The 14,558-nt window shown below is 43.7% G+C and overlaps 1 long non-coding RNA gene across 1 annotated transcript in view; it reads left to right on the forward strand.

The window, feature by feature from the left end:
- Window positions 1–8,599, forward strand: part of LOC116564690 — a 57,727-nt gene extending 49,128 nt beyond the window's left edge. Inside the window, exons 2-4 of the long non-coding RNA XR_004275044.1 lie at window positions 1,724–1,808; window positions 7,533–7,706; window positions 8,438–8,599. This is a non-coding gene — a long non-coding RNA (uncharacterized LOC116564690). The remainder of the gene's footprint in view (window positions 1–1,723; window positions 1,809–7,532; window positions 7,707–8,437) is intronic.
- The last annotated feature ends 5,959 nt before the right edge of the window (window positions 8,600–14,558 follow it).

Below are 14,558 nucleotides of genomic sequence, written 5' to 3' on the forward strand. Positions count from 1 at the left end.
CATAATGTAGTTGAGTGACCCTTGCTAACACCATGTGGAACCAAAGAATCACCAAGCTCAGCCATGCCCAAATTTGTGGCTCATAGGATCATGAAAACTAATAAATTGTTGGTTTTGAGCCACTAAGTTTTAGGGTTGTTTGTCTATACAGCAACAGAAAATTGAAAACTGCCCTAATGAAGCTTACAATTTAGCAACCTTAATCAACAATAAACGTACAGAGGTATAATTATATAATTTGATACATATTAAGAACAGAATTGTTCTTTTATTGCATTTATTAAACACCCACTAGGTAAAATTTTCCATGGGAGTATCAGACAAGGCTATGGTGACAAGATCTTCCTTTTCCAGGCTCTGACTAATTTGCAGTGGTGACTGAGCAAATTACTGACCTTTTCTGGACCTTGGCTTCACCATCTGTAAAATGGGCATGGCAGCAGACATCCTCTCTGCCTTAAAGGCTTTTATGAAAATTAAATGAGGCAAGAAACAAAAGTGCTATCAATGCTGAAAAGTCCTCTGCAGGCTACATCATAACCGAATAAATGGTCCCTTGTGCCAAACATGCAAAAATGTTTTACGATTTATTGCTTAAATGGAAACATCTGGCTAAGGAAACTTGAAAGAAGCAGCAACCTTTCTGAAAGCAATTTTATCTAATAGCTAGTCTCTAGAGTCTCCCCTTCAGCTCTGATTTGCCCATTGCTGTGAATTTCACTTTAAAATATGTCAGCCTTGCACTTTTTTTGAACTCCTGGTTTTTCTATATTTTTGACAAGGTTAGAAAAGGGGAACCTTATAAATGATAAATATTCATTGTTGGGCATTCCAGCTAACGTATATTGTTCCATAAATTTATCCATCAATATGTCTTTTAATGTAGAGTAACCTAGAAGGAACGAGAATTACATAGAAACTTTAGAAGCAATGTCAGCAGGCTACAATTAGTCTACAATAAATGAGATTCCCACCTGGCTATGAGACAGTGAACCCAGGAGCCAAATCCAACCACATTTTGCACCTATTATAAAGCTTGTTAATGACCTACAGTGCCCTCTGTATAAAGACCAAGATCCTTGGCATAGCACTGAGGTCCGTTACAGTCTGACAGTTCCTTACCTCTCCAGCCCTGGTGCTCACCAATCACCTTCTTGGGCTTCTAGTGTTAAGGCAGCTGTCTCATCTCTGGCCTTTGCGTAAACGAATCTCCCACCTAGTACACTTCCCTGCTTCCATCCTTGCCTAGCTAACTCCATTATCCTTCATCTCTAACTTTAAATGCCCTCTCTGAGAAATCTTCCCTAAACCCCCAAGACTGGATTTCATGTTTCTTGTCTTTTACCCCTTAGCACTAAGGTGGTCTTACCTCTAAGGTGTCAGATGATAATTTCCAAAAAGTTAAAGGTGTGACTCTCATGCAAATACATCAAAGTCTATGCCAAAGATTTAGTTAACTCATTCATGAGAGAACCAGCAGGATGATAAAGCTGGATCAAAGGAACCTATGAGAAGCTGAGTAGGTACAGAATAGTCAGTGAAAGCAAGGATGCTGAAGGAAGACTGCTGACTTAGGTGCAAAACTGAATAACATCCTAGCAGCAACACAATTATAACCCTTTGGAACAGTTTATTCCAATGGATATAAATCATTTACATCTCTGCCAGACAAAAATCATTTGCAACTTATCAATTTCCTACAAATTAAGTTCTAATTTTTCAGGATCTAGATCATAAGAAGTTGTGATAGTGACCCTTGGGCTGGCCCATTTAGACTGACACAAAAGGACTCACAGACATCTTGTGGGGTAATTTTTAAATATTATTTTTTTTAACCAATGACATCAATACTCCTTTATAACTACCTGTTATGTGAAATTCCTAGTAAACTGAAAATTTACAATCTAGGGACAATTGTGCTTTGTTCACTCTTGTAGCCTTTGACCCTAGTTTAGTCCTAGGGTAGGCACTCAGACCTTTATTACTAAATGAGTTAAAAGACTTTTCTCTTTTAGCATTGAAGTCCCTCCTCCAAGGAGCCTACCAGTTTCCCACAGATCCAGATTATGAATGATGAGGATTCTAGGCATTGATTCCAGCCCAGTCTCTCCCCAGCTCCAGCCAAGTGTTCCCTGGGACCCACATCCCCCTCAGTCACTTCTCCTGCTTTGTTCTGCTGCACAAGCCCTAATAGTCACCTGAATGATCGGGCACAGAGGGCAAAAAGAAAGAAGCATATCTCTGTGCAAGAAGCAGGGTCTTGCCTTTCAAGGCCCCCTGCCTAGCTCTAGTCCCAGCAGATTGGCTAGAACTGAGGCCTGATGCCCGGTGCGGCCTCTGTGAGCACAAGGGCTCCTTCCGTTCCTGGATTCAACTCCTCAGGGACAGCTATTAGGGCTGCAGGCATGTTGCTCATCATTCTACTCTGCTTACAGGGCAGCCAGATTTTCTCAGAGATAGTAAGCCTGTATAATTTACATGAAGACTAATGTATGCACTTAACAATGTGTTGTTCAGCAGGAATAAACTGTCTGGTTTGTGAACTGCTTTTCTTCCCTCAGGAGGAAGGTACAACAGAGGGAGACAGGGTACACTCCAAACACCTTCCGGTTATGAGGGGTCTGGAAAGGTCTGAAAAAAAAGGAACTGAAATAGTGCGGTGACAGTGACATTACCCACTTTGTATATTGCCATTGTCAGTTCTGTGGGGGTCTTGGAAAGGGTTCAGAAGAAAACAGGGAGTTGTCTGGGTTCAGACAAAAACCACAGGGAAGAGTTTCAGACTTCTTGGCTAAATCTTAGGCTGTGCTCACCCCGGGGGTGTTGGTAAAAAGTGGATCAGGACTGTGTGAAAAGGCAGCAGAGAAAGATCAGAAATGTACCAACAAAGGCTTTGCGTACTCTTGGAAGCAGGGCGGGTCACTGGAAAAGCTGGGAAATGCATGCAGTTTGCCTTTGGAGCTCCAAGTTTGATCTTTCTGGGCCTCCTCCCTACTCCAGGGAACCTCTTTTACTCCCGGGGCTCCCTCCAGTTCTGCCTACCCCCACCCCCAACCCTGGGGTTAGCCATTTACTCTTTTCTTGTGAATTTGAAAGCTGTGTGTTTTCTCTCTTTCTCTCCTAGAGGCATCCACACTGAAGCTTTTTCTCTCTGAAAAGGGAAAATAGTGTGACCAAATAATTTATCATCCCTCCAAGAACATAATTTTGAGTACTCTTTAAAATTACACCATAACCCCAGGAATAAACCACAGCTGCTCTGGAAGGGTCCTGGGCAAACTGAACCTAAAAGCACCCAGGAAATGAAAGGCTTTGTTTCTTTTTAAAAACGTGTAGACATCACTGAACAGGTGGAAAGGGCTCTCTGATTCTTTCCAAAGGGGAGAGTAATGAGAAGGGATGAAGGGGAGCAGAGATACCGCAGTTAAGATGCTCCCAATTGCACATCGCTGAGTAGCCAGAGATAATGGGCTTAAATTAAAGGGATTTCTTTTTCTCACATAACAGTAGCCCAGTGAGAGGTGGCTCAATGGCTCAACCATGTCAGGTATATTATTAGTCCATTCTCATGCTGCTAATAAAGACATAACCAAGACTGGGTAATTTATAAAGGGAAAAAAGAGGTTTAATGGACTCATAGTTCCACATGGCTGGGGAGGCCTCACAATCATGGTGGAAGGCAAAGGAGGAGCAAGGATACGTCTTACATGGCAGCAGGCAGGAGAGTCAGTGTAGGGAGCTCTCCTTTATAAAACCATCAGATCTCATGAGACTTATTCACTATCATGAGAACAGCATGGGAAAAACCTGCCCCCATGATTTAATTACCTCTCACTGGGCCCCTCCCACCACATGTGAGGATTATTAAAACTAGAGGTGAGATGTGGGTTGGGACGCAATCACATCATATCATCCGGGCTTCTCAGAGACTCTCCCTCACTATTGCAACATGGCTGCTAAGACTCCATACATCCTGCCCTAACAACTACACACACAAAATGCTAGCAAGGAGAAGTCGTGGCTTTTCCTCTTATCTATTTCCCTTATCACATAGACAATATCTTGCCCAGAAGCTCTCTAGCAGAGCTCTCCTCTGGTTTAATTGGCCAACATTGGGTCACATGACTATTGTCAGCGCTGCAAGGGAGGCTGTGGAAGTGAGAACCCGTATTTTCTGCCCCTACGGGCAATGAACTCTGCTGGCCTGAGAAAGGGTGAGAAAATGGTTACTTGATGGGTAACCAATAGCGTTCTCCAGAAATAGCCTCCCCAGAGGCCTTGTATGAAACCCCATGAGTCCTGCCCAGAATATAATCTTCAACTGGGCTTCCAGTGAGAGACACAGAAAGTTCCAAGCAGACAATCTTCTGTAAGTTAATATCCCCAATGAGATCCTGAGAAGTTAGCTATGAATCCACTCAAATGTCCCCACTGACTGCCATGGTCTTTTCGGAAATGGTTGGTCTTCACTTCTGATTCTCTGCTGCCCTTGGTTTCTAAGCCTTCATCTGGGAGTTGTTGTCCTCCTGAGCCTGACAAGAAGTCAGGTATCTCTAAGTCGGGAGTGGAATGTGCCGGAGGGAACTGGGGACAGGCGAGGGCTGTTTACCAGAAACACTTGGGTCTCCAAAGGGTACACTTGGATGGAACCTTGAAGTCTGATCAGGAATTTCAATCTGACCAGATTTAAAACAGTTTTTAATAGACAATACTTTCTTCAACGGCCAGTGAGGAAAACAAATCATCTTGGGAAATCAAGAGATGAGACCTAAGTCCTGTGCCTGTCTTCCTCCTTCCTCCCAGGAACGGCCACTGTTCCCCAGGAGCTAACTCCAAGCCAGATTTGGAGCTAAATTCATTTAATCCTCTCAGTATCTCCATGGAAGGGGTGCATTGTTATCGTCACTTAGCAGATGGGAAAACTGAGTTTTAGCAAATTTCAGTAACTTGCCCAAGATAACTATTTCCCAACTCCTAACTTAAGGTGAATGAAGGGCCTAATACAGGTCTAGCAAGTTATTAGCAATTTGATAAGCAAATTTATTATTCATAATTACGATTAATGCTCTTGCCCATAGCTCCTTATAGGTCTTAAGTGATTTCCCCTTTCCTCTGTCCACTCTTCCCCTAGGTCACTGTGGGTCAGTGATACAGCCTTATTTCCATTTCCCCACTGTCTTAAACCTTGTTCTGCCTCAGGACCTTTGTTCTTGTTTCCTCTGCCTGAAATATTCTTCACCTAGCTCCTTCCTTTCTTCAAGCCTTAACTCAAAAAGCTTTCCCTAAACACCCTAAAGTACCCCCTGATTTTCTGTAACAGCACCCTATTTCTTTCATTGGGTTTACCATTGATATTATCTTCTTATTTGCTTGTTCATCTCTTTCAAACCCTGCCAAGGCCTCTCAGAGGTCAGGGACTTTATTATCAATTATCATCTTTGGTTAGAACAATGCCCAGCACATAATAGGTGCTCACTAAACTTGCTGAATACCCTTGGCCAGGGGCAGTGGCTTACTCCTGTAATTTGGAAAGCTTTGGTACTTTGGGAAGCTGAGGCAGGAGGATCACTTGAAGCCAGGACTAACCTGGGCAACATAGTAAGACCTTGTCTCTACTAAAAAAAAAAAAAAAATTAAGCTGCAACCCAAAAGCCTGTAGCTATGATCATAGCCTGTAGCTATGATCACCTAACTAGGAGTTTCTTGGAACACAAATTAGAAAACAGTGATCTAATCTAATCCTCTCATTTTAATGATTTGAAAAAAAGGCCAAAAGAGATTTTCCCCCTGAGATTATAAAGTAAACTAGTAGCTGAGTTAGAAAACAAAAAGGAACACTGGCATTGGAGACTGAAGACTCCATTTTACAAGTCAAACGACCTTTGGAAAGCCATTTAACATATCTAGCCTGTTTTCTCATTTGTGAAATATTGATAAGGTAGCCTACCTCGCAGAATAATTTTGAGGCTTGCATGAAATCAGACAGGCAACAGAGGCTGGCACAGGGCCTAGCCCACAGTGAGCACTCAGGAAAAGACAGCTGCACTTGAATCCTAGGCTGGTGTTCTTCACTTCGAACAGGCTGTCACAGGGAGTGATTCCCTTCACAACACGATGCATTACTCTCAACACATCCCTTCTGCAAGGGCATGTTTTTGCACTCAGTTTCTTACGGCAGCACTACAGGAGACCCACCAAACAATAAATGAGTAGAGTCCTGCTCAGTTCATTTCTGCTGCTTCAACACAATATCTAAGACCGGGTCATTTACAAAGAACAGAGATTTATTTTCTCACACTCCTGGAGGCTGAGAAGTCCAAGATCAAGGCACCGACACATTCAGTGACTGCTAAGGGCTACTCTGCTTTAAGATGGTGCCTTGTTGCTGTGTCCTCATATGGCAGAAGGCAGAGGGGCAAAAGGGATCTAGTTAGTTCCCTTGAGCCCTTTTATAAGGGTACCCATCCCATTCGTGAGAGGTAGAGCCTTCATGACTTCATCAGCTCCTAGAGGCCCCACCTCTTAATGTTATCACATTGGCAGTTAAGTTTCAACATGTGAATTTGTGGGTGGAGGAGGCAGGGAACACATTCAGACCATAGCAGGTCCTAACAACTTATTTGTGAATTCCTGGTTCAGAGATCAGTGTGCAGCCCACTGCACCAAGTCCTAGGTCAGCCAACAAAAGCCGTGTTGAACCTATTCTGCAGCGAAAACACTGGTGGAGAAGCCTGGAGAAACGGGGCCCGCAGCACCCAGTAACTGACCAGGTAGAAAAGCAGCCATCAGGTGTTGTCAGGATTGCGGTGGGTGGGGTGACAGAGCGTATGGAGGGAAGGTGGAAGTGGAGGCAGGTGACTACACCTTCAGCTGACCTGAAGTCAGCTGTCGGGACTTCAGCTGATGTGATGAAATCCAGCTGGTTTCCCAGGCTGGGATGCCTTTTGCTTTCCACGGTAGGAATGGCCAGTAGCTGCCAGCCTGTGGTGGAAAAAAGCAACTGGAGATGGCAAACTTTTCTCCGCTATTTTAACGGCAGTAGGATGTCCAGATTGCCACTGCAGGCTCTAGGGTCACAAAGACACAGGTTCAAGTTCTGCCTCTGCCCCTCACCAGCTGTGCTACATCGAACATACAGCCTGAATTTCTCCCTGTCTTGGTTTCCTCCTCTATGAAAAAGGAATAACCGGTACTCACAGAACTGAGTTATTGAGGTTTAAAAGGAATAATACATGGGAGGCTCCCTGCATACTTCTTGGCATAAACCTGGCTTCAATGACGTTAGCAATTGATATCAATTTATACAGTTCTAGAGAAATTTTTCAAAGTAAAAGGCTGACAGATAGGGATGCCCAAAGGCACACAAAGGTGGCTAATGTTGCTTTCTCTGCTTGTCTTTTTGCTCTTTGCAAGCAAGAAGGCAGGCAAGAGTCAGCTTGTCCTCAGCCTTTACGGCCACCTCATTTCAAAACAACCTCAGCCTCAGAGATGGAACCTGCAGCTTTCTCAGAAACCGAATTTTTCCATTTCAGGCTGCATGAATGGAGCATAAGAACACCCTACAGACCTGTTATTTGCTGCGTGTTCCTACGGGTGCCAGCAAAGCACAACTTCGAGTAATGGGAACCGTAACCCGAGTGAGAGAACTGAAAAGGCAAATCTGAATTTATCTCCACCTGTCCTCTCCAGTGAACAATGAAAGCACAGTAAAGGGAAATGCTGCTTCTTCCATGTTTGTGCCAGGCCTTCCCTGCTAGGTACTATTGTTAGCAGCAGTATTAATAAATGTCTCTGACATGCAGTAAAGGTTCAGAATGCTGGAGAGTTACAGGGCATGCCAAACGCGTTAAGTGCCTGCCCCCAGGGCTGACGGGCATGAAGGCTGTAAGACAAAGCCCCAATGGCAGAAGCATTCTGACCAGGGAGAAGTGATTGCAAGTAGGTAAGGAGATTTTTTTTTTCCAGGGCTGGCAGGAAATGAAAGAGACAAGACTTGGCACCCACTATGTGGCTGCTCATCCTATTCTATTCTTGGGAAATCATTGGAGAGATGATAGAACACAAATGACAGTCCACTTTGAATGTCAGCTCTACCATCCTGGAGCCTTGGGGGAAAGCTAAAGATATGTCCAGGCTTATGGCTAAATAAAGTTAGACTGGGACAGAGACTGCTCATGGTTCCCTAGAGGCTATACTCTTAGAAACACAGCTCTAAGTTAGCAGGGAACTCTTAGACAGAGGAATCCTCAAGGGTGAGCTAGAGACACGTACCCGGGACTCCACGGCAGTAGGTGAGGTCACAGGACTGGACTCTGGCCAATGGGTTGAGACCAGAAGTGATGACGGATGACCATGACTTCCAAATCACAGTCTTTGTTGTTATTGTTTTAATACAGCAGCACAAAGACTTCCATTCTTACTTTTTTCCTCCCACCAGCTGGAAAACTGGAACAACTGAAGCAGCCACCTCAGGCCCAGAAATAAAAGCCACATGCTAAAAGTTGCACATCTATCCAGCCAGCAGCCAAACACACCAGCTCTAAACCTCTAAATCTCTGCCCCATGGCCCGGAATAAAAGCAAATTTCTCTTCTACTTAAGCCACTCTGTTTTGGAGTCCCTTTCTTATAGTCACTTACCTGATACTGCATTCAGAGATGTGGCTTTGAACTTGAGTAAGAGAGCAATGTCCTGTGTTTGTGAAAGGCCAAAAGTTTATCCACATTACCTTCACCTTGTTCCTGTCTCCCTCCCTCACATGCTGGGCTCTGGCTGGACTGGCCACTTTCCTGTTCTTGAACTCCTTCACTTCTTTCCCACTTCGGAGTCCTTTGCCAGGAATGCTCTGTCTTGTCACTCTTCCCTTTGTTGACTCATTACCCTCAGGTCTTAGTTTACAAGTCATATTCTCAGAGAGACCTTCTTGGACCGCCCTATATATATTCATTTTCTATGGTACATAGCCAGTGACTGTAAACTCAGCGGCCAAAACACCACAGATTTATGACCTCATGAATTCTGCAGGTCGGAAGTCTGCCACATGTTATCTAGGTCTTCTCAGGGTCTCACAAGGCTGCAGTCAAGGTTTCAGCTGGTTGCATCCTCATCTGGAGGCTCAGCGGGGCAAGGGTCCACTTCCAAGTTTCCTTGGGTGTCGGTGGAATCCGTTTCCTTCTGGCTGTGTGACGAAGGTCCCCATTTCCTTGCTGGCTTTTAGCTCGTAGAGGCTACTCTTGAGATTTTGCCACACAGCTCCCTTCAAAGGCAGCTCACAACAATATGGCACCAATCCAGTAAGACAGACTATCATATAATGTAACCTAATCAAGTGTGACTATCCCATCATATTTGTAGGCCCTGCCCACATTCAAGGGGAGGGGATTCTCAGGGCAGGAAGCGGGTGAAGGGAGCCAGCTCTTGGCAGCCATCTTAGAATTCAGCCCAGCACCCCGCGGAAACAGGCCTGCCCTCCCTGTTGGTCCTTGTTCCTACTTCCTGTTTAATCTCCTCACCACACTCATCAGTTTCAATTATACCTTTTTTTGTTTACTTGTTGTATGTCTGTCTTTCCCACTAGATTGTAAGCCTCATGTATTTATATTCAGGTGCCAGTATTAAGACTGGTACAAAGTAAACACTTAATAAATAACTGTTGAATGAACAAATGAATCAATGAGCCCTGTAACATGGCAAGGAAGACATAAGCTCCATTACAGAAATGGGGAAATGACTTTTGGAGAGTTAATCAGCCTGCCCAGTTAGAGAAAGAGCCTAGACTGAGCTAGAATCCAGGCTGAGTCTTCAAGCTTGTGGTGCCCAGTAATCTGCGAAAAGCTTCATTCCCCGTAGGCAGTAGAGTCCCTGAAGTGCTTCCTAGATTGTTAATAATAACAGGGCAAGACTGTGTGTGTGGCATGTCTGAAATCCAGGCACACCAAGATTCCAGGCACTACCCTTGGTCACATGCCCCAAGGTCACGTACCCCAACCCATGCAGACTCCTATGTCCAACTGCCCATTTGACATCTCTACCTGGATGCCTAAAAGGTTCCTGCAACTTAACATGTCCAACATGAGGCTTCTGATTCCCTGCACCTTCCCTCCCTCACAGCTGTCTCCCCACCTGCCTTCTCCACTGAGCAAAATGCCTTCATCCTCCCAGCTGCTCACATCAATATCCTGTCTTTACCTCTGTGCTCCCTCCCCAGTGTGATCCTTGCAGTCATCCCTCACATCCAAGTCAGCATTCAACAGTGACCACTTCTCACCTCCCCCAGCACCCATCTTGCTCTCTTGCCCCTTCAATTTATTCTCTTCACAGTATCTAGATAGGAGCTTTTAAAGCATTAATTTGTCCTCTATTCAAAACCCTCCAGAATCCCCCTTCTCATTTGGAGGAAAATCTAGTTTTGTAAAGCCTATATGCACTTGGGAAGTCTAGTCCCCACCTGTCCACGCTGAGCCTGCCCTGGCTCTCTCTATGGCAACCTTGCTGGTCTCCTTGGGTTCTTTTTTTTTTCCGCAGACAGGGTCTCCCTTGGTTAGCTAGATAGGAGTGCAGTGGTATAATCACAGCTCACTGCAACCTCTGCCTCCTGGACTCAAGCGACCCTCCTTATCTCAGTCTTCTGAGTAGCTGGGACTACAGGTGTGTACCACTATGCCCATCTAATTTTTAAATAAATTTTTTTTGCAAATATGGGATTTTGCTATGTTGCCCAGGCTAGTCATGAGCTCATGGGCTTGAGCAATACTCCTGCCTTGGCCCCACAAAGTGCTGGGATTACAGGTGTGAACCTCTGCACCTGGCCTCCTGTGGTTTCTTGAACACAACAAGCATGCTCCCTGCTCTGTGACATTCAATGTTTTCCTGCCTGAAACACCCTTTCCCTTACTATCTGCTTGATCTGCACCTTCCCTTCTTCCAGTCCTGTGAAATGTCACCTTACCAGTGATCCCTAACCAACCCTTTCCTCCCTCAGTCTGGCTTCTTGTTCTCCAGAGCATGTGTCACCATCTTTTTAAAAAATAAATTATTTGCAATCCTGTTTATTTGCTTATTGTCTGCATGCCCTGTATTAGTTTGCCGGGGCTGCCATAACAAAAGGCCACAGACTGTGTTGTCTAAACAATAGAACTTCATTATCTCACAGTGCTGGAGGCTATAAGTCCAAAAATAATGTGTCAACAGGGCTGGTTTCTTCAGAGGGCTGTGAAGACAGGATCTGTTCCAGGCCTCTCTCCCTGGCTTGTACGTATCCATCTTCTCCTTGTGTCTCTTCAGATTGCCTTTTTTCTGTGTCTGTGTCCAAATTTCCCCGGTGTGTAAGGATACCAGTCCTACTGGATTAGAGTCCATCCTGATGATCTCATTTTTATTTAATTACTTCTAAAGACCCTATCTTCAAATAAGGTCACTTTCTGAGACACTGGGGGTTAGAACTTCAACATATAAATTTTTGAAGACACAATTCAACCCACAACATTCTCTCAGAAAGAACATGAACATCATTCATCTGGTCCAAAGAAAGCACTCGCTAATCTTCCTCAAATGAGTCAATGTCCAAATATTCACTTTTATGATCATCAACGTTATTATCATAATCAACCAGAAATCTTTAACTGGCATTTCTATACTTCTATGGGATACTAATGATTGGTATTAATCGTGATATCCTGAAATTCTGCAAAGATCCCCAGACATCATTTGACTAAGTGGATAAAGATTACGTAAAGGCTATAAGCTCAGTATACTTTGAATGTTGAGTATATTTTGTTGTATTCTACCAAAATAAAATTTGGCCATTCATAGATAGGATTTTATACTACTTGCCAAATATCTAGAATATTTGTTTTTACTCTAGTCTAAAAGAACTCGAGGGTTTAAGTAACATACCAAAAGCAGAATTTCAATAAAATGAGAATAAAAACAGATAAACCTGGATTAAGCAAAGAAAAGCAAATGTGCTTATCATGGGAGTCACTATAATTGCTCTATTTCAGCATAAATTCATATTAAAAATTGGGGACAACACAGGAGCTGATAAAAACAATATCTCAGATGCAGATTTATAGCAGTTCTTCAGGAGACAAAAGATTGTACCTTGTGTGAAACTCAAAGAAATCTCCACCTCTGGCAGCCATAGGGCACAATTGTCTGATGCATCATTTCAATATCTTTCCCAACAGCTTCACTAAGAATTCAGAAGAATCCAGGCTGTTTGTTGCATCCAGCTTCATAAAAGTCAGGCAACAACATTAAAACATTACTGCAGGTAGTTTTCGAGGTCTGTGATGCAAATTAAGTACAGCACATAGACTATGTAGTGGACTAAACAGATACCACATTTCTTAAATTCTCTCCCACAAATCTCATTGCTTTTCAGCTGGGCTCTGCCAGAATGGGCTCTAGCACAATTGTTAAGGAAGTCTGATTCTGGCATTTAGTCCAGGTTCCTCTACCTCTAAGCTGTGTAACCTAAGACAGTCACGTATCTATAAAATGGAATGATTATAATGCTTATTTTGTAGGTTTGTGGTTTAAATAATTAAATTACATAATGTATATGAAGCTTTTAACACAATGCCTGGCACATGATAAGCACTCAGTGATGTTAGTAGTGATTCATTGTATTCTCAGGCCACAGGGGTGTGTGTGTGTGAGAGAGAGAGAGAAGAGAGAGAGAAAGAAACTACGTAGGAGAGTGGTAGAGTTCACATTCCCTTATGAAAACCAAGGTGCCCAAACGGTATGCCTGCTGAAATGGAAGGCTACACTCTGTTCACATGTTCCCATGAAAGAGAAATATAGGGGAACACCCTGTTCTCTGATAGACAGCAGTGTGTTAATAGTATTTATGATTTTCCAAAGGTAATGTCCTCGTTACGATCATCAGTTTCATTTCTTGGTATTAATTCATCCCATTAAATGGAAAACAGAGACACTAATTACCCAACTCTAATTACACCACCAGAAACCTTTGTACGGACAACCCATCTGTTGTATAATCAAGCATTTGACTGGCCTTTGTACCTGGCTTCTGGGAAGGAGACTCAAGTTCCTGGAATTTCCCAGGTAATAGGACTGTTTGTTGTTCACAGGTCTCTTGTATCACACCTGAGTGTAAAAGATGAGGTAGCTCAGGGTAGACTATGATCTCAGAAAGAACAACTATGTGATTAGAAGGTTGGAGCTATGAGCCAGCTCAGTCTCTGGAGAGAAGGGGCGAGTTGGAGGTTGCCTTTAATGACATGGTCCATGATTCACTCAATCATGCCTACATAATGAAATCCCAGTAAAAACTCTGGACACCAAGGCTCAGTGGAGCTTCCTGGCTGATGAACACATTGATGTCCATGGGGACAGGATATGGAAGCTCTGCAATCGGGGCCCACCCAGACCTCACTTATGTGTGTCTTCTTTTGGCTGGTCCTGATTTGTACCCTTTATAATAAAATTAGAATCATAAATACAGCACTTTTCTGAGTTTTGTGACGGATTCTAGCAAATTGCTCAAACTGACGGTAGTGTGGGAAGCCGCTAGATTTGTAGTTCACTGGTCAGAACTGCCAGCAGCCTTGAAACTGATGGAGGAACAGTCTTGTTAGAAACCATGCCCTCAAAACCTGTGGAGTCTGATGTTAACTCCAGGTGGTTAGGATGAGAACTGAATCTCAATACACCTGTTGATGTCAAAATACCATCTGAGTGCTCTTGGAGATCTTCAGAACCCCTAATCCAGACTGTGGAATACAGACCTGAGAGAGAGGAGAGGCCTCAGGATGTTTGGGGTCCCCAGAGTTCTATTTAAAGCTGTCAACAATTCCCCTTTTCCCCAATCACCACCATCACTACCACCACCAATGGGATCGCCACTGGCACATGGCAGTCAGCACTCTGAACAGCATCACTTCCCGACCCCTTGTAGCAAGTCCTCTGTTTATGATGAGGCAGAATTCACCAAACCCTGGGCTATCTTTCCATTAGGAAGGAACTTGAGAAAGTTTATAAGACTGATGAGACAATTTTCATTCAGATTATGGATTAAAATTAAGCCCACATTTATGATGATGGAATATTATTATATCTTTTTTGTTTTTAAGACAGTCTTACTCTGTCACTCAGGCTGGAATGCAGTGGGATGATCTTGGCTCACTGCAACCTCTGCCTCCCAGGTTCAAGTGGTTCCCCCTGCCTTAGCCTCCCAAGTAACTGGGATTACAGGAACCACCACCACGTCCAGCCAATTTTTGTATTTTTAGTAGAGATGGAGTTTTGCCATGTTGGCCAGGCTGATCTCAAACTCCTGACCTCAAGTCAGTCTATGCAACTTGACCTCCCAAAGTGCTGGGATTACAGGTGTGGGCCACCACACTCAGCCTACTGGTATCTTATTTACAGTAAAACAAAACAAAACAAATAGTTACTAATCGCTGCAGATTGTAGTGGTTATTTCCTTGTTCATCTGTTGCATTCCCAACATATTTTTTCTCTCCCCTTTCTTCTAACAGACTCTGCCCATCTTCCATTGCCCTGTCATAAGAATAAGCATGAGAGAGT

This window comes from Sapajus apella, unplaced genomic scaffold (genome assembly GCF_009761245.1).
Source record: "Sapajus apella isolate SASKATOON/1434 unplaced genomic scaffold, GSC_monkey_1.0 scaffold2, whole genome shotgun sequence".
Classification (NCBI taxonomy): Eukaryota; Metazoa; Chordata; class Mammalia; order Primates; family Cebidae; genus Sapajus; species Sapajus apella.